A 21788-nucleotide genomic window follows, 5' to 3' on the forward strand; every position below is an offset into this window, starting at 1 on the left:
CTTCGGAATTAATATTTGTTTGTGACACTCCCCAATCATAATCACAAAATAAAGTTCTTGATTTTTTTTTTGTCTGTGGCAGCGTGTTTATCACTAATGGTAGTCCGTAGGGGGAATTTGGGTACCATAATTAGTCCTATAGAACATGGAATGTGGTACTTGAGCTGTTTTGTCAGAGCTTTAGTGAGGATTTCTAATGCTTAAATTGGCGCAGTTTAATAATGTTAGGTTAAATTAGATTAGAAGCAGAAAGAAAATAAGGTTAATAATGTTGTCTGGTTTAACCTGACTGCTTTTACATAACTGACTGCCAGACGGTAATCATATAATCCAACTATTTAAGTGGTATTAAACTCTCTGAGGAGTTGTTGTGTATTGTAACAGTATGATACGTGACCTATAAATCGTATAGCTTTATTTTGTGAGAGAAGGAACATGATGATGATGATGATGATGATGATGATGAGGGTAGGAGAAAAAACATGGAGATGTGAACCCGCTCACCGCGGGACAAGCTATTCCAGATCCAATAGAGGAAAGAAAGAAACGAAAAGGAAAGAAAGGGCTTATCTATATTACTTTGATAGGTTTTTTAAATACAAATGGTGGGAATGTGGGAATGGAAGAGAATTATATATACACATAATTTGGCCCTTACCGGAAGGAAGTAAGGCGGGCTAATATGCCAGTGGCTTGACAGATTTTTTGTTGCTGCTATGTTGTTTGCATGTTTATTCCAAACCACTGTTTCCTGAAACCAAACGCCCAGCATTTTGATTTTAGCCACTGTTTTTACTTCAATAGCTGGTACATATACAATCGATCATTACAAGTGAAAGTCATATTTTTGGGTGATAGAGAACCGCATTAGTTTTGGAGCCATTTATTGTTAAGGAATTCGATGTGAACCAGTTTAGCAATTTATGAAAGGCATTGTTGTGTTGCCAGGTAATATATGACAGGCATGATTCAGTTTCATTGATAAATCTGAGGGGGAGTGCCCTTGTATGAAGAGTGTCTTGTAATATCTTGAACATGTCATTAACGTAAATAATAAATAGCAATCGCCGAGAATGCTTCCTTGAGGCACTCTGGATTTGATGGGCAACGTAGCAGAATAATATTTTGGATTGCAATATACTGCTGGAGATTCGAAGGATGTTGTGCCGTGGATGCCAGCTTGTGGGAGTTCGGAGAGCAATATTTCATTACTTAGACGATCAAATGCATTCGTGTAATCTACGTAAACTCGTACAGCGTAAACTTTTTCAAAACCCGTTACTATAAGATATTTTTGCTTCAAGGGCGCTTGCTCTGTTGAACAGTGTTTTCGAAATGCGAATTGAGAGTCACTTAGCAATGAGAATTTAAAAGAAATCAACTTAGAAAGGAAATCATCCTGGTGTGTTTCGCTTTTTCGAGACCTTTAGAAAATAGGGCTCGGATAAAAATATGTGCTGATGCCGGGCTAATAACATCAATAACAAATTTCACAAGTCTTAACTGGAAGCCGACTTTGTACTGGCACTGTTTTTCAGATCCAGACACAAAGAACATATTTCTTGATTATTGAGCTAAGGAAAAGTGATGGGACTTAATTGGGATGGGTATGTGCACAGAGCCGTCGCGACGTCAAAGTCCGCCTGGGGCACGATAAACCTGAAGCGCCCCCCGCCTTTCTACTTCAGACAAAATGCTCTTTCGGGGTAAGCCGGGTGAGGGGGCAGTTGACCGTCGCCGGTGTCTCGAGCGTCGCAGTCGCGCCCGCTTTGCGTGCCAAAAGAAGGAACGTAGCAACCAGCAGCAACGAACTCCGAAACGAAAAAAAATTTACACGTGTGAATTACAGTATGTAGTTGGTCGCACAATTCTTGTGTGCTAGCTACGATGAGAATACATGTGCGTCTTTTTTATAACACCGTCCTTTCGTGGTCTTCTGCCCTTTTTTTTTTGTTCAAATGTCAGTCAGGCTGACATTTCCTCTTTTCTTTCTATTCAGCATATCCCCCCCCCCCCAATTTTTTTGAGTGCGGGTGGCAATTATGCCGGCTGTCCCTTTATTGCCCACCGTGCTGTCAAAAGACTTGCCGTCCAGCGCCCCCTTAGGGAAGGAGCCCGGGGCGGCTGCCCCTTTCGCCCCCACCCCTCGAAACGGCTCTGGTTGTGCATGTAGCAGAATAGGTTTCATTTGGTTATGGGAGGAAGGCGCCTTGGAAGTAAAAATGTATTAAGTTGATTTGCCAGTTCTGCACCCTGTAACGATCTACCGTTTACGGTAATTGCCCGCGAGACAGTCACGGCAGGGGTTTTCGATAAAATTTTCTTTATGTTCTTTGACACCACTTCTGATTTTTGACCGTGCCTGGCTTCAAAAATATTAAGAGTATTGGTTGATTGATTGACTGAAAAAAGAAAAATACGGAGGTGTGCCTGTCCCGACCAAGTCGGAACAGAATACTCGAGAACACCTAAATAGAAGGGAAAGTAGGAAAACAAAACTAATGCAACCCCAACAACAACTATACATGAATGAAGATAGTATGAGGTGTTTCACCGCAACAACTGCGATACCATACCTCAGTGCATGTGGGTAAATATATGAGTGGGATGGCGATGAAGGAGATGAGACATACACACACGTATACCCCCCCACACACATGACAGAACACATAGCAAATGAGATACTACACATGCGATGGGCGACGTAACTGTCGGGGTTAGTAGTTGATCTAGTCGACCACATGTGATGTAGTGCTGCGATGAAGTCCCCATGGATCACATCTCCGCACTCATGCATGAAGTCCTCTGACTGAGGTCAGAGGACTTCAAGCACACTGGTAGACGTCAAGAACTGCTGAAATAAGTGCAGGCATTGACTGTGCTGCGCAGGTCGGGTTAAAGCAAGGGCCCAAGATTGCGGCAAGGCTGACCGGCTTGCTATTGATGTGCAACCCAAAGATATCCAAGGGACATAACAAAAAACAGACAGGGCAATATGAATGTGTCCACTTAACGAGACGATAATTCAAAAGTCCGTAGACCACCAATGGCCCTCAACGCACTGCACAATGTACCCTGTCCTTTGGACAGTAACCGACAAACACAGATACTTCAGAGGATATCGAGAAGGTCGGCATGATTTCAAAAATTGCACACCTGCGTGTATGGCCGGCAATTGGTGACCAGCATTCAAGAACGTTTTCATTGCTGAAAAGGCGGTTATCCACGGGCCAGCGATGATTCTAGGATACGGCGGTGGTCTCTGTATTTAAGGAACATTGAGGCGCAGCCTATAGATGATGGATGCAAGTGACAGATGCAGTCCTGATGGAACTCGAAACTTAAGCTCGGAGTTAGCTCTGTGCAAGTGTGATGTACATGTGTAATGCTTCTTCGCCAGTGATCGTTGCATACGCTTTTCACAGGTGAACCGACGGTTCTCTTTGCGTCACCCTTTAGTAAATTATGCGTAGCATATCCGGACCTCGATCTTGGTGTGAGCTCATCTTGCGGCTGCATCTGCTGCCTCGTTCCCGCACTACAGTGGCCAGAGACCCGCTGTAGCTGGATGCCTCGTCCCAGTGCGACTGATGAAGTGGACACATATAATCTATCGTGCACCACTGGAACCAGAAAGCAGATTCCTATGATCTGATCTGATCCAATGCTTGTAACGCGCTTTTGGGAATCGCTGTAAATAGACGAGAGTGCGGGAGATGAGCACGACGCAATGAAGATAAGAGCCATGTGTATGCCGCTTAACTCGTCATCATAATTTTAACACATTCATCTGTTTGTATTTTCTGTGTGTAAGGGTGGGGTAGCCCGTTCGACTTCGTCGTAACTCACATCCTCATTTTTTTCTTTATCACATCACCACACCATCACCATCACCATCACGTGTAACTCGGCCGCAGCTGTTGACGTGAAGTGTGATAGGCAACAAAGATTCATACTTTGCGCGTTGCAGTTTTACATTTAGCTGATTTCTATACTTAAAGTTGGCAAGATGATCGGCACTTCTGGATTTGAGGAACTTATGGTGTACAGTCATGCCTCGTTAATATGGACGACTCGAAATATGGACGATTTTTTTAGTGTATTTATGTTTCGTTATTGCGGAAACTCGCTCGGACAAATGACAATGCAAGTAGGTACGAAGCCTATAGAGCTCTATGTATTTCCGTCTCGTTCATTAGTTGGACCCTGTTTGTTCTTTGTTATGCCTCCTGATGGTCATCTTAGTGTTGCATTTGTTCTGTTTTTCTACTTTATTTTCGATAGACGTGTTCTGGAGAAGGCTGGCCGGACATCGTCGGGTCTCCCATCTCGATATTGTTTTTTTTAGATTTTCTATCAATCAATCAGTCCGTCTTGTTATAATGGACGGTACAATGGTGTACATTGAGTGCACAGCCGTCTCAAGACCACCATCACATATGTCATGGAACCTGACGCACTGCAAACAGCGCTTATTTATTTTATTGATTTTTAGGACAGTGGCGACGAGCACCTTGCACTCCATGTCGCCGAGATTTTGTTGCACATCGTTATGCATGTGAACAAATCTTGATTACTGCTTTCCTCCATCAATAAATTTCTTATTTATTTTGCTTTCCTCTAAGACCCGGTAATATGAACGACTCACTTTATGGGCAGCTATTGTTATCTGGGATGAAAGTGCTCATAATAACGAGGCACGGCTGTAGTTAGTTCTTGATGCGAATCATGCGCGGCGAAGCTCTTTGTTCACCCATTGTTTTCGTGTATTTTTGCTCGGTCTTTTTTGCTCTTGCCACCTTTTCTGGAAAGTAGTGGTTATATACGGCACGAAGCTTATTAATGAAAATATCATATGCATCGTTGGCAGTACTTTGCTGAATACCATCATTCCATGTCTTGGATGTTACATCAGAACGAAATGACTGCAAATTATTTTCATTTATAGCCTGCTAAGCGAATCAAGGCTGTTCTTTGTGTGTTTGTATTCGTTGCTGCGGAATTACCGAGAAAAATGGAGAACTGGTCGCTTATGTCAGGAGTGATAACATATGGCGTGGTAATTCATGCAGATGTTGAAAAGATCGATGTCTCGTCGATGAGCGTAGATGATGACCTATAGTTACAGAATAACATTAGATAGGCCGTTGGATTCCAGTAGCGTCATAATCGATTGTTGTGCTGCCGAGTTTACTAGCAAATCGAGTTTAAAGTCGCCACCAACAATGAGATCACATCCACTACCCAAAACATATATAAATAAAAATATTATCCAGCATTTCCATCAGACATCCCAGGTCGCCACTATGGGTGGTATGTAGGATACTGAAATCACACTTCGGTTGTAACGCACTGACCTCACTATTAGTATACGTATTTTTAATTAAGGTAGCAACACAACCGCGACGTTTGTCACTCCTGTCGAATGGGAAAAGAGTGTCCCGATAAAGTATAATGCTCTGATACATCCTTGCACCAAGTTTCTGTTAGCATTATGACATCAGGGCCAATTGCAGACTGTTGAAACAGATTGTCTAGACTGTCTTGTTTATTTCTGACGGACCTTGCGTTCAGGTGATTATTTATAAATCAGAAAGTGCATCGGGTGTTATTAGTGTACCATGACATTCGAATGTAAGCGTCCGCGTAGTTTGTTGAAGTATGTTTCTTGTCTGATAGTGACGGCGGGTTGCACCATCAGAACTGGACATATCTTTCCCTCGCATGTCCACGCATATTTCCATTGCTGTTCTGTTTCCAACATGTGGAAGTATAGCAAAATAGACTTTAAATAACGTAACTACCTAACTATAATAAACTCGCAAACAGAAAGGAAAGCAAAATCTCCGCTTCCAGCAGGTAACATCTATAGACAATCAAGTTACAATAACGCCGCACTCCCTAGAAAAAAAAGTATGAATAAGGTATGATAAAGTGCTCTTATACCTCTTTTATACCGTCTACTTCGGATATATACGTTTGGAGGGTATAGAAGAGGTACAAATTTTCTATTTATGCCTCCAACCCTTCTCAAGGGTATGAAAGAGGTATAAAGCAAGGCTAACGTACCATATTTATACCTCATCACCACGCGTTTATATACGGTACCAGGACTAGATCGAGGCTATGCCTTTCACGGTATGAGGCTGCTTATACTTTCTGATATTTTATACCTTTATGGTTTCGTTATACCTTTATTTCCGCAACGTGCTGCATCACATCATTATTATTTTTTTCTTGAAACGGTATCAGCTATGTTAAACGGATATTTAATTAAGAAACACAGGCATCAGTACAGTACTATCTGAATCCACATAGTTAGTTTATGGCTGCGTAATATCTGTATGGCTAGAATGTTGAGTATAGATGCCCTCACTCTTAGGGTTGCGTACCAGTCGAAGACTGCTCCCCAGTTTGTCAAGTCGCACCGGTATATCAGTATTTGATGCTCTGTAAATGTTTGTCTCGCGAGACACACTTTATGACTGCAGTCATAAAGTGCGCAGAGCGATCTTGCTCCTTGAGAATTTTCTTTAGATTTTAACTTCATATTTTCTTTTTCTTTACATGGGGAGCAATGTGCACGAGCTTTCTACTTCACAACCATATGCGTTTGCGTGTGTGTGTATGTATGTCAAAAATTTTTCTTTCCTCCAAAGGTGATTTTTCTAGTTCTCTCCTATAAAAATGCCTACGCCTAGGTGTGATTTAATACCATGACGGTACTCGTGCAGAAATTCACAGAGGTATAGAGCTGTACCCCTAAAGGTATGGCATATAGCCCTTTCTTGAGGACTATTTTTTATACCTGCAAGCGGGGTATAAACTAACACCTAAGAAGGTACGTTCATATATTAGCGTCAGAGAAAACGTGCAGGACAGTATGGAGAAGAGTGCTTACATAATCCTGCAAGGTTCACATAGTGCAATTTTCATGACTCTTTCGGTCTGGCCTGGCGCGCTCTGGAGTTCGTACCTATAAACATTGCGAAACCGTTATGTTCATTATTAATCGACTGTCTTATCTCTCGGAGAACAGAAGTTCATTTATTCAAGAATGCCCTCGGTCGTCTAGTTTACCTCTAGTTTACCCTGTGACTCTGAAGCAACGACACACAGAAAGTTATATTGTGTGTCCCAAGTATGAAACAAAACTAAATAACAAAAGCATGGAGTTTGCAGAACTGAGTGTGAAACGTAGTTTCATGTAACGTATTGTATGCTATTTACGTACAATTAATTAGCCTTCCGTGTACACCTAATGTATTGCGAATTTTGGAGTCGAATTTACGGAATGGTAGCTTCGATAACTGCATATTTCATATGAATTGTATGATATATAAAGAATATGCTAACTATATATTTAATATAATAGTTTTATAATTTGTGATAATTCCGATAATCTTATGACTGACAACGGAAAGTGTCCAAAGACATTTTCTATCGCGCCAATTAGCAGCGAACTTTCTCTGTTTACGTTTGATGCGCTGATTACCTTAATTTTCCTGTAATTTCCCCTTTCCTCTTTTTCTTTGCAATAGCAAACCGGGTTTTGCCTGGCTGACCTTTCCCTTTTTTAAATAAACATATCACCCTTAATTATAAAACTGGTATAACAATTAACAAATGTTTTTTTTTAATTTCCATTTCGTGCTTTGAAATCTGCGATTATGAAAAGGCTGTTTCAGGCTAAAGACAGCCAAAAGGATAAAGCCTTATTCGGGGATACAGGGCATTTTCTATGATCTAGTTAATGATGTATCTGTGCTACATTGAATCCCAATTTTGGAAATGTGTTCACTGCCTTCACATATCCAGATCTACAAGTTATTGCAGTTGCTGAAACTTCTTTTATTTAGAGTGTACCTACAACTACCATGACTTCAATAACTGAACTGCCTACTCTAAAAACAGAACTTCACCACATAGCACGGTGAAGGCCAACTATTGCACAGAATGATACCTTTATCACTTTTGATTTCTGAAAAGCGCGGGGCTTACGCCTTTTTCGGAACTGCATAAATGTTCCAAAAAGGCGTACACCCCCTGTTTTTAACCAATCAGGGGGCAGAACGATGTCCTTCCGGATGGTGATTAGCTAAGAGCGTGCTATGTGGTGAAGTTATCTTTTTAGAGTGTGGCTTTTTGTGACACTCGCATTTATGTTAGCTGCAAAAAAAAAGCAAAAACAACGTAGTTCCCTTCTCTCTTCAAATCAGGTACGATAACGGTATCGTTTTGTGCAGTGTTCAGCAGTGAGCGTGTTAGGTGATGATTAGGACCCGGAAATTTAGGCACTAAAACGATGGAAATAGGCAAGCAATTAGGCCCTCAAAAACAGCAAAATAGACAATAAAATAGAAAAATAGGCCTGTCAATCTTCGGCGATGTACAGTTGGAGTATTACCGATGACAAGAACTTTAAATACTTTAAATAGAGTAATGTACCACAGCACAAACGTTATGAATGCTACGCAATGAAGTACGATAATCTCCCCGTCTATGAAGATGGGTTGATGCTTCTGTGCATGTCTTTGACTTTGTTGGTGCTTCAGAATGCTCCACCCACACTCTTAAAAATGAACTTCACCGCATAGCACGCTCCTAGCCAACCATCATCTCGAATGATATCGTTATCTTCCCTGATTTGTTGAAAACGGGAGGCGTACGCCTTTTTTGTGACACTTATGCTGTTCATAATTGTCACAGAAAAGGCGTACGCCTCCCGTTTTCATAATGATAACGATATCATTTGAGATGATGGTTGGCTAGGAGCGTGCTATGCGGTGAAGTTCATTTTTAAGAGTGCAGGAAAAAAGGCTACGGTACCATACATGCTTTGACTACTTGTATACGAATGCTGAGGCGGCCTAGAACCATGCGATACTGAGTACAACTCTTAGTTTTCCGCCCTCAAAGCTCTCGAAAGGCCAAGAGAGGCCAAATATTTTGATCAAATATACATGAACCCCTTCTAACAAACCAAAATACTGAAGGAAACCAAACGAAAAAAGAACAAAAGGTGCAAACGCGCAGAAATGTAAAGCAAAATGCAGCACTCAGCATGAGCCTGAAAGGCGCACTCGCCCTTGCACCTTGTTTTTAGAGCGTAGAAAATGGCATTCACGAAAACGGAAACTGATGCTGTGGTGTCACGACTTCGCCGCCGAACCTCCCAGTTTCTCGTGCAAGATGGTCAGGGGAAGTCACGTGATCGCCAGCCAACCAACATTTTTGCCATTGTCCCGCGGGGAGGACAAAGTGGATAAAATTGAGGAGCAAAATGGAAAATAGTTTATCGTGTGAAGAGAACGAAAACTTCATTTGCAGCCTTCGCTCGAGGCACTGGATAGCCGTCCATCTAATATTGTGACTGTCTTGTGCGATTGGTCCTCATTCCATCAGCGGTGTGCACTGCATGCTGTGATATGATTTCTTGCAATTATCGCGTCGGACAAAGTATTCTTAGTCTCTGCGTTTGGATTATTTTGCCCTGTGACATTTTTGTTTCCGGTACCTGCAACTGATCAGAGCCCCTGTCACATATATATCTTCATTCAGTATACTTCTAGTAGTTTTATAAGTGCTATGGGGTAACCAGCATCCATGTTGAAGGAGCCTACACCTCCATGCTTTTCTTTTTTCTACTGCATTATTTGTTATGCTTACAAACCGCCGTCGCAGACATAGGTATCATTGTCTCGAAGAGCCGCACTGTGTTCATGTGCCCACAGGTGGCATTTGACACGCTGGATCCACTGACTACGTGGTCTTGACACACTGAGCAGATTCCTACACAAGATGCAGCTGCAGCTAGTCAGTTTTTCTCTTGTAGGCTCTGTCCTTGACCTGAAATACAAATGCAACCCGATTAGAAGGCCATCAGTTCTTCAACCATGCATATCCAAGAACAAGAATAGCGATAGTTTTCGATTTGCCCCTTTCCGCTTTGCCTCCCAGTTTGTTCATCGACATAGACTGCCACATGTCTGATATGGCTGCTGAACGGGATTTCGGGGCACCAGATATCACAGCGACGCCCATCGGTTACGAATCACATTTCAGCGTAATAAAATGTTAGTAGACCGTTGATAACGTCACCGTGAAGTTATCGTATCTACCGGAACCAATGACAGCGTGCATGACTGATAATCTTATCTGTTGATTGGGTGACGTGACGGTAACGTGACGGCGTATCGCCAGCACCGCGGAGCGCTATCATCTGAGTATGAGACTACGTCCGAGATATATAAGAGAGTGCTAGTAGACCGTTGGTAACGTCACCGTGAAGATAACGTACCTACCGCAACCAATGGCACCGTGCATGACTCAGGATCTTATCAGTTGATTCGTGTGGTAGACGCGGTACTTCAGAAGCCTATCAGCCTATCAGCCGACACGTTTTTCCCGCTTCTTGCCTACCACAGCAAAATATAACCTCGAACAGGTCTTCTCGGCTAGAGGTTATATTCTGCTGTGGTGGGCACGGAGCGGGAAAAACGCGTCGGCTGATAGGCTGATGAAGCTGATAGTGCCCACCAGCATGCTTTGCGCGGTGGCGTTACGTTATCAATGACGTAGGGGCGCAGGTCGTCTATACTATTTCCCGCGTTGCCCGCCAGTGGAGCTCTTATCGGAGCCAGGTCACGGAAACGGGGGATCGGTAAGGGCCAGTTCTCACTTGGCGACGCCCGACGCGACGTCGTGAGCGGGCGGCGGAAATAGACGCGCACTTCCGGAGTCGGGAGAGGAGAGACGTCGAGCCATGGAGGAAGGAAACACAGGAGCGGCCCTTCCAACTTTTTGCCATTGGGACGGGCGTGCCAGCTTCGCACTGCATTCTGGGATGCTCCTGTCTACCATGTGACCACTCACGTGACCCCAAGAGCATGCGCGGGCCAGCTGCCAAAGCAGACGACGGGAGCCGTGATTATCTTGCATCTTGCAGTTCAGATATCTGCATTGTGACGAACGCCGCGCGTCCAGCTTTATTTGTGTGTGTTCGGAGGTTTACTCTTGGTTTACCCTTCTACTACAAGACCGGTCAGGGTCTGCAGGACAACCACGCAGGACTAAAAACATCATTCGCGGCAGCGATGTTTGTGTGACGACGTGGCCGCGTTTTGTGTGTTTGTTGCTGAAGTGGTAAAGCATGCCAGTAATCAACTTTGTACAATGATGGAAGAAATCAATTGAATCTGCAGCTGTAGCACAGCGCCAGCTTGCAAAGGAACGATTCAAGATGACTCTCTCACAGACAGGGGTACGAAACAACCGGTCAAGTACGTGCTTACGAAGGAAACGTTATTCCCGTGACAGAGCTGCTTTCTGTTGAACGACAGCCGCAACCGCGGTAAGAACACGTTAACAAAACGTTGTTTCCGCAGTGGTGCTCACATTTTAAGAGTAAGTGACTTTGGAAAAGCATAAAAGCACGAAAAGCAGCGCGAGCAACAAAGCGTTGCCAAACCGAAACTTTAGAGAGGATCACGTGGTGGACAGGAAGTAATGGCGGTTTTGACAGGAGCGACCGCCAGAGGGGTCCCACGGAAATCTGCTCGAAACGGCCGCTCCTGTGTTTCCTTCCTCAATGCGTCGAGCCAAAGAAACTGCCATGCCGAACTTTTTTTCACGACGTCGGCGAGAGCTGCCGAGAACGACAGCTGGCGACCAATTAGGTGACACAGAAAGGCCACGCCTCCTGATTTTTCGTCTGCTTTGGACGACGGAATGCCACTGTGGTGGGAGCATGAAAATCGTGCGCGCTGACGGGGCGGCGGAAATGCGCCTCTACTTCAGCCGCCTGCTCACGACGCCGCGTCGGGCGTCGCCAAGTGAGAACTGGCCCTAATAAGTGACGAAGACTGGTAGCACCGTTGGGTAACCGTGATGAATATGTAGGAAAGCTGACATGGAATTTGGATTGTTTCGTATTGTCCAGTCTCGGATTGCTCATGTGAGTACCGTTTGTCACACTCAAAACACCAAATTCCATCATATACAGGTAGATAAGTACTGTAAAGAATTACAGGACGAGAATGAGATAGCATGCGGCTTCGTGATCTCGCGAGCTTCTCACAGCATGATAGATTAATAGACAACCCTCTGTTTACAAACATGTGACGTCACGATAAGACTGGTTCGAGGTTATATTTTGCTGTGATGAGCAAGAAGCGGGCAAAACGCGTCTGCTGATAGGCCGAAAATGCTGATAAGGTTGATAGGTGCCCACCAGCATGTTTTGCGCGGCGGCGAAACGTAATCAATGACGTAGGGGTGCAGGTCGTCTATAGACAATTTCGCACCACGAGCGAAATATACGTTAACGAAGCTTGACGATTTTTCTGAACGTGCACTAAACAACAGGCCGACGATAAAAAGAAAAGTGTGGACCGCTGAGGTAGAATGTGGACAACGATCTCTTTGGCAACATAGCCACCATAACGCTTCTGTGCCGTAGTCGTGAGAGGTTATTTTTGCACGCAGTCAGTAGACACGTTTTGTCGACGCAGGATTTCGTTTGACTTTCATACAGAATACAAAGAGGTATTTGAACGGTCTGGGCTGACCAGCATCATTAGGATCCTGAAAAAACATTGGTGTAAACGAAAACGAAGCCATACCCGCGCTCGCAAGTCGTCCATGAAGCACGCAAAGACGAGTCTTTCTCTCAAGAAAAGCTCGAGCTGAAGATTACTTGTTCTACCGAAATAACGAGCTGCCAAGATCTCCACACGACACATGGAACAACGCTTCATGTGAAAAAAGAAAAAAGAAAACTTGAGAATATTTGGCGTCTCACCGTAATGCAGGTTCCTCCGACGCTAAATTACGTGAGCGCCCTTCCGCTTACAGTCCTTAACAGGAACAGAGGTACTAGGGGACAATAATCAGTAGCAAACAGGGTCCTTGTTAGTGTTGGCTCAATGATTTTAAGCAGTCATCACTGCGTGAACAGAGAGAAGTCTGCAGTGAAATGCTTCAGAACGGAAGCGTCTGCTACAAAGTATGCTATACAAAGCTAACGTGCTCTGGATAGTCTCCTCGTGAAATTAACCAATATGACAACGGGGGCAGCTAATGGGAACCAAAAAGCCCAATGTATGATTCGTATGATCGCAATTCGTATGATCACGTATTGCGGTAGTGAAGTGTAAGGGTGCCAACTGTCTTCGCAGACTTCGAAAGGCAAAGTGAAGGGGGAGGGAGAATCTATTTATTTTGGCAGGAAAAGTCAACCAGAACGAACAGCTTGCTATTCCTTAGTAAAGGATTTCTTAGTGGGTACCGTATTTTCAGGACTATAAGTCGCTCCTTTCCATCATCACTTCATTTATTGTTGTTGTTGTTGTTGTTTGTATAAGTCGCAGTCACCCAAAATGACTAATTTCCATGAAAAAAATTAGTATATAAGTCGCAGCTTTGTATAAGACGCACAAACACAGGCCTCGAATTTTCGAAATGTTTTATTGTACAGCCGTACCCGTACGTCACGTGTTGCACAGTCACATGAATCCATCGAAGTCCTTGTCCTCAGAGTCACTCACAAAGAGCGCGGCAATCTCGGGTGGCACTTCCATATCATCGTCCTCGTCCTCAGACGCTCTGGACTCCCTTGTGCCCACTTCCGCATCAGCGCAAACGGTTGGCACAATTAGTCCAGCCTTCCTAAATCCCGAAACCACCGTCGTCGTCGACACTGATCGCCACGCCTCGCTAACCCAGTTGGCCACCTCGCCAAACGACGCGTGTCTCATGCGTCCAGTTTTCGTGAAGCTATGCTCCCCTTCCGTCCTTCCGTCATCCACGACTCCCACAGTCGACGCAAGACAGCCTTGAAGCTGCGGTTAACGGAAATGTTCAGAGGCTGCAACATTTTTGTCATTCCACCAGTAGTAAGGTAACATATGAAAGCAGATTAATAGACATGGAAGATCACAGATGGCCACGGATAATCTATTAGACTACTCTTCTCATGGGAATTACGACCAGATGGAACCTTCGGACCCGTTAGCTCTCACACAAATATCAGATTCCTGTTGTGTTACTAGATCGCGATGCACCTAAATTGAACAATAAAGAACTGCTGAGCACATTTCAGAAGGGGAAACTATGGAATGGCGAAAACGGATGAAAAACAAACAAACAAAAAAAACTGCACTTGAACTGTAGAGAAAAGAAAAGATAGGGATTGCGAGCGTCATCGATTTATACGACAACTCATTCGAGAGCGGCCTCCTATTTGAGGCGAGAAGTGGTATGCTACGAACACGGGAATTGAGAAGCAAATACGAACCAATAGACGAACAATGTAAGCTATGCGAGAGCGGGGATACGGAGTCTACACTACATGTTATACTTCAATGCGCGGCCCTAGGAACACCAAGGACATGCCCACTGGAAACAGCGCTTGGTTTTGCTGCGAGCAGGCGGGACGACCCTGAGGTCTTAACAACCAAGCACCGGTTAAGGCTATGGGTAATGCTAAGGTATGGGTAATCAAGTTCCTGGGGTAGCCAGAGTCAGGCGATGCGCATGGGGTCACAGGTCTTCCGCCGTCCCACCCACGATGTCGGAGGCTGCCGAGGAGAGTGGTATCCCTCAGGTAGTCGAGAAGCGAAGGCAAGCGATTATCAGCGTCCCAAAAGGCTGTTATCAAGCTTCGGACGTACTCGGGAATACCTTGCGCACTGCGTGATTACATGTAGGACACACGTGGAGCAGTCGGTTCAGAGTCTGTATCTATTTGCAACACTATTTCATGAGTAGCAAACCCGGCCGAATTGAGTGAAGGGCTGTCTGTAGGCTTGGTGATAAGCTCCGTGGAGGGATGAACGCTAAGACTGGATCTATGAAGGTCAAACAGTCTGTTAGGCGCCGATATAGGATTTCCACAGTCCCTTCGCCTTATCGTGTGTAGCTGTAGTTGGGAAACTTTTATTAGCATTCTGTTGTGTGGAGGGCTTGGAGACGGTCGCTTTATGCTGAGCTGTGCTTGCTGCGCTGCCCAGCATTTCGTCTCCGGTTATATCACAAAGGTTGTAACCATGGGCAGATAGGAAGCACCGGGCGTTTAGCTGGCGAACGAACTCATAACCGCAATCAAAAATTCTTTACCGAACGCCGTGCTGTGCTTTCGAGATAACATACTACGGAAGTCGAAACCGTAAGTACAAAATCGATAGAACCGTATCAGAAACACTCGAAGCAAAACTCTTTTCGAGATGTGCACTGAAAGAAATTGTCATTAATTTAAGATCTATAATTTTGAATCTTTTAGGACCGCTCGCGATTTTGCGTTTCATTGACAGTTAGCCCACAGCCTTGCAGTGAAGTATTAGCAGACTGCATTTCTGGCTCGAACTGCTATCTCTCTGTATTGATACTTTCGAACTTCGATATGGGCACCTCTGTCACATCCTGCTGTTTCCCATTGAGCTTTGAAATGCACGCGGAAAGACTGGAGTTTGGGAAAGCATTATTTACGATGGCAAAGAGACAATGGCGCTCGTCGCGAAAGAAATATGCTGATATAGGGAAGGCGATTTGAAGCTTATCGACTCGTGAAGGAAACCCGTGAATGGCGGAACGGAAAGGTCGATAATGGATCCGCTGTCCTTAGACCGCGTCCTTTAAAGAGGCTGGTGGAAGAAAGATTTATAGTTTCTCTCGACATACCACAAAAAAATCTACAAGAGAGAGCACTTGGTGTACCTGTGGTGCAAGATGAGAGGCACCTTGTGACCCTGTTCACCAGAAAGTGTGGATAGATTTATTGACCATCGCGGCGGAGGCTGTTACTCGACACAGCCACAAACGCTTTTCTCGTTCACTGTACATTTTCTTTATTCGTCGCTTTATTTGTTCCCATTGTTCGCTTATCAAAGATGGTGTGAAAGGTTGCGTGGAGATAAATGGACGTTAAAGGGGGGAGGGGGGGTTGCGACACTTCGTCCCGTGTCATTCCAAAGAAATGTGAAGCGCCGCGAATACCGAAACCCATCGAGCGCTGACATCACTGCAGCCGTCTCCGTCAGTGGGTCTGCACGGGAGAGGTCACGTGCCTACGACTGCCAATGAGAATGGCCGTACCTCTCGCTCCTGCTCCTGTGACGTCAGAGCTTGGCGCGAACGTGTGTTCGACGGTTTATATCCAGGGTCTGACATTTTCGCGTTAAATACCCTTCCCGAATTTGGGGGAGGGGGTAAAAATAAATTGAGTGATATTTTAAAATTTGAGATCCGGTGTGAAACCGAGTGCTATTGAAATTCGGGAGGGGTATAATCAGAATGTACCGGGTCCAACCCGAAAACGTCAGATCCTATTTATAGCTCGCCAAGTGTGACACTTAGCAAAATAATTAGTTGTTCTCTCAATACTCTGGCGTCCATGGTGTAACGAACCACACATATCACTTGTACTTTATTAGGTGCTTATAAGGCGGACGGAATTTGTATGCCGCGCTGCAGCAGTCTTCCCAGATTTGGAAGAGCAAACCATTTACACATATACATATTTTGTTCATATGGTAGAGCGGTCGCTCGCCTTCGCATGTTTAGAGCAAATAAAGTGATTTTTCAAATATATTAGATTCTTATCACACGCTCAACGGGGTCATATGCAAATATATCCAATCTTCTGACGGAATACGCATATTCTCATAGACTGCGACCCCTTTCGTACGAGCCAGCAGACTTTCCGAAGAACCCTGGACAGAATCGATAGTCAACTTTTGACATCGTGGGAGTGTTGGGTGGGAGGTCTTTTCTTATGGTCATAGAGAAGGAGGAATCATTTCAAGATTTCACTAGTCATGTGCTCTTACATAGTCGCTCGGGAGTAGCCGTATACCGCCTTATATAGTAGAGGGGCCGACATCTCCGCATTTTCTCATCATTATCATCCCATGGCTGCTAAATCTCGGCTGTCTGAGGAGATAATACGAAACTGTGACGTATATAAACATCATGACTATGCGTTGTCAGTAAATGGTATCAAATCGAATACACAACAGTTCCTCACACCACACGAAACGAAAAGAAACCAATACAACACAACGTTTCGCTGAATCTTTTTTTATTTTATTTCATTTTATTTTTATTTCGGGGGGGGGGGATTGCTGGCATGTTCATGTTACTATAGGGCGAGTCATAAATATTGATACGTTGACAAGCTTCTAATTTAACTGGGCTTTCTTGTGCATGTCGTGCCTGCCCACTGCACTAACTGTTTTTCTTTCTTCCTTACTTCTTCATTTTCTTTTTTGTTTCTCTTTCCTTTCTCTTTTTTTGTTGTTTTTGTGTTTTTTTCGTTTTTGGAATAGCGAGCCGGCATTAGCCTGGCTGAAATTTCCCTTCTTTCTTTCCTCTCTTTTCATTCTATTAAACATATTGTAGGAATGAGAGTATTCCCAGTCAGTTCTCCCCTTCAGAGTTTCCCGACCATCCGCAGGGACGGGTACAGCGTTCGGCCCTGTCGCCGAAACGATGGTGGTACCAGCACCTCGGAGTGGATGTGGAATCTCAAGAGCGTGGGGAAGGCGGGCGTCGGCGAGATTGGGAATTGCTGCTTCCTGAGCGGCGGCGACGGAGGGGTTGTCGTCGACGGTCTGTATGGGCATTGGCAAGGGCGTCAATGCTTGTGCGCAGGTGGGAGACGTCGGCAGAAAGGGTGTCCAGACGTGCGTGGACGTCGTCTTGCGGTGCCCAGGCGGGGCCTTGACGTCGGGGGGCCGAAAGATCTGGCGATGGCTGCGTGACCGTAGAGACACCGGGGCCGACAACTTCCATAATTTTGTCAGCCTGTTCTGCGAGGTTGGCAAGCGGCAGGCTTGACGTGGCAGCCAGAATCCTTTGGACCTGAGATGGAAGGCGCTGCATGAAGAGCTCGCGAAGAAGCTGTGAGTCGAAAGTGGGAGCGCGGTCCCCGAGCAAAGCTTCCATGGAACGTAACAGCTGGGATGGGCGGCGGTAGCCCAGCTCTTCGGTGTTCCCATCTCGGCCCAGCTGCTGCAGCTGTTTCCGCTCAGTAAGTGTGGTGCGATCCAGGATGGCGGTCTTGAGATGGGAGTACTGATCGCGAGGTTTTGGGGCCTGAAGAACGTCTGCCACTTCCATCGCAATCTCTGGAGAAAGGGCAGCGACGATGTGACGATACATGGTAAGCTGCTGTGAAATGCCAGCCAGCTGAAACTGGGTCTCCGCTTGGATGAACCATATCGACGGGTTCCTGTGCCAGAACGGTGGAAGGCGAACGGCGACGGAGCTTACGGCTGCGGGAGGCGGCGGGACAGGCGGTTGACTACGAGCCCCGTTGTTGTCACCTGCTACTGCTGGCTGCATGGCTGCTGCTGTCCGTTCGACGGGTCACCAGTGTAGGAATGAGAGTGTATTCCAAGTTTGGGGCCAGCAGTTTATTGTCCGAAGGCTGGACTGGACTGAACGTCCGTGTGTATTGGCATCGAGGCGGAAGACCAGTCACAAGGACTGGCCCCCATATAACTATCTCAACAAGCTAGGACTGAACGTCCGTGAGGATGAGAAGCTGCGAGCCAGGATGTTAAGCTCGCGCCGGGTGGCGCTGCTGTCTCGTCGGCTTCTTCGTCCGGCGGCTGGAAGCGCCGCTACAATATCCCCCCTCCCCCTCTATTTTAGTCCCTTGTTATAACAAAAATTGTCTTCAATACAGGAAATAAATACTCTTATATTCTTTGGTTTGTAGCCAACGTTGACCCAACCTTTGGATCCAGGGTTTAGCGTTAAAGAACTCCATGACTCCAGCTACCGCTTTTACCTTGTTTACGGAACCACTTGCCAGGAAAGAAGTGAGCCATGGAACGGGAAGGGTGATAAACACAACGCGCAATGTGTATGGGCTATATGCTGGGTGAGGTGTTCTTTTTGATACCTTCTAGCTCTTGGACTGAGTCTACCCTGCCACTTGTCGAGAAGTGCCTCCTTCGATTAACCAAAACAGGGTACTTTCGGGACAAAACCGCATACATTCGCTTGAGTTGGGCAGAGCACAACTCGGCGGTGATAGCACGACCATTTTGGACAAACTTAAGTTGCACGACACCATCATGATTTCGCCTTACACAAATTATAACTAGGGTTTGTGGTTTTCGGCATTTATTTTCAACCCAATTCGGGGGGTGTTTATCGGCATTTATATGGGGGACTATAAATCGAATTTTTTCGGCATCTATATTCCGCCCAAAAAATAAATGCCCGAATACGGGCATCTATTTATTTCGCATGAAGGAAAGCCTATTTTGCGCGTGAAGTGACAACGAACCGAAAAGAAGCGAATTGATTCATGGCTTCATTAACAATGTCTTTTATTGCCTGTGCCAAACCAGCAAACAAGGAGACTACCTCTTGTTGTGATAGATGCAAGCGCACATCATCATGCTCGCATCTGTCATAGCGGCTCGCTCCTTGCGATTAATAACACGCAGTTTAGAGAACGCGCGCTCAACATTAGCGCTAGAAACAGGAATACCCAGTATGCTTGAGGCGCACTGCGATAACAAAGGCCAAACAACAACTTTATTTTCGACCTTGGAGAATGGGGTAACAAAGGCCATGTGCTGGAACGGGTCGTCCAAAACTGAATAGGAGATATATCCACCTGAGGGGCAGGGCATATTCGAAAAACTCGCGCTTTATATCATCCATACGAGATTCATCTCGTAGAACAAATAAGAATAAGTACTCATACAGTGAAGTGCCTTGAAATGCCCCAGGAACGGAAACAGGGGTTACTCCAAGTATTAACCCGAGGGGAGTAGATAGAGGAATAGAAAAAACATAAAGATTAACTAGAAGGCTAGGGCAGGGGATGAGCGATCGGCTTTTGAAACTGTTTGGGAGCTCCGTACACTCGTGATCTCTTTTTAACCCGACAACAACATACCATAAAGGTTCTGAATAGTAAATTCACTAAAGGTAGGTGTGCCACTAAGTACGTGTGCTGCCAAAAGCCGGTCACCGACCGCACAAACACACACCGACCGACACACACAAACGCAAACCGAAACAAGAGCACAGCCCGAAGATAATGCCACGCTTGAGAAATAGTCGACAAAGGGAGATTCCAAGGGGATTTCTCTTTGCCGTTCCAGGAATGGCAGCTGTCAGGATACGAGAAATTCGGATTTTTTCGGAATATTCCGAATATGAAAAAAATCATTCGGGGGGTGTTTTCCGGCATTTTTCGGAAAATGCCGAAAACCACGAACCCTAATTATAACCCACAACAGGCTGTGGTAGAATATAGAGGTCGAGCCATTCGTTTCCCGTATCGTAAGTAGGTTTCCTACTTTATGACAATACGTCATTTCCCGTATCTAACGACCGAATTCACAGATGTATCTTGACTTGAAGCCGCATCTTGACTTGTGCAAGTTTGCGCCAAGATTTATCTTCGCTCAAGACGGTCGGCGTGTTTCATGAACCCTCCCGCTGGCTGGCTTACTTCGCCAATCTCATAAAATGTACCATTCGATTGCCCTCTGATGAAAACGGAAGACTGCGAAGGTACCAGACAAAGCACGTCACGCTTATTAAATAAACGAATTAAATTGACAAAGATTGCACATCATACCGCGACCTGTGTTGGCAACAATAAGAACTGCAACGTCACCCTGCGGGAAAGTCTGTGATTGGATGCAGAAATCGTCTGCTTTTGCACGCGCTAGTGCACTGGGATGAGCAGACGACTTTCGGAAGTGACTGGGGACCGTGGGATTTTCTTCCAATTCTCAAGCGAAAGACGCATATTCGAGTGGCCTACTTTCTGGTTTTGAACAATTGTGTCAAATCTCTGCGACAATTTAAAAGCCGCAAGCCACCCCCACCCACAAATCTGACGTCGTCCGTCATTGGTGCGCGCGGTCGCATTCCAGCTCCGACCAAAAATATATTACGGGCGCGTCCTTTACACTCCCCGTTGCACACTGATCATGTTTCGAAATGAAGTGTCGCTGACGACGTACATGGAGAAGGAGTGCGTATTTATTAAAAAACCGCATCAAATACTCGCGAAAAGAATAACACGTGACTCAGCTTCCACATTCCCGGAAGTCCCACAGTCAATGCATGAACTACATACTCGGCTAGCGGAGAGAGACATACGTCTGTGGTTGCAGCTCTCTTATGTTGTCTCGAGCGTCCCCCATTTCGAGAGCAAAGAGGAGCTTATGGGGATGACTCAACCCACGATCCTCCTGCAAGTTGCAGCTGCTATGGTAACGGCGGCAACTGGTGGTGACGAAAACCTCACCTCACGAAAACCTTGTTGGCCTCACGTATGAGGGCTGCGTCACGACTGTAGCCAGAATGAGATGAGATGGCGTGATAACAGATGAAGGAATTATGATGACGGCCGAAAGTTAAGATCTAGTGCAGTCACTGCAGAGTTGGCGAGAAGTCCGAGCAGTACTCATAGCCTCTGAGCAACTGCGGCAACTGCAAACAGCTGCTTTGGTCTTCGCTCAGCCAATGGGCGACTTACCCACACGTCGATGTCATGCGTGACGTTGCATGAGAGTCGTTGCATTTTTTCTTCGTCTTCTATTACGACACGTTTCAACAAATTCCTCGAAAACGACTTCGTTATTCTGAATGAAACTTTGACGGTTGTATGTCTACACGTACCCGTGAATATAGCTTTGGCTAAGTTTCGGAATCGCCCCGGCTATTTTCGTACAATTTTGCACTTAAAATTTGCTTTGCAGCATGAAAACATGACATTTCTCAGCGTCAGGACTCATAATATGTGTTAC

General features: G+C 45.4%; 1 protein-coding gene across 1 annotated transcript in view; it reads left to right on the forward strand.

Annotated features, from left to right (window-relative positions):
• Positions 1-21788, forward strand: part of LOC135378000 (calbindin-32-like) — a 206780-nt gene that overhangs the window by 50773 nt on the left and 134219 nt on the right. The window lies entirely within an intron of this gene.

The sequence above is a fragment of the Ornithodoros turicata genome, chromosome 1 (assembly GCF_037126465.1).
Source record: "Ornithodoros turicata isolate Travis chromosome 1, ASM3712646v1, whole genome shotgun sequence".
NCBI lineage: Eukaryota > Metazoa > Arthropoda > Arachnida > Ixodida > Argasidae > Ornithodoros > Ornithodoros turicata.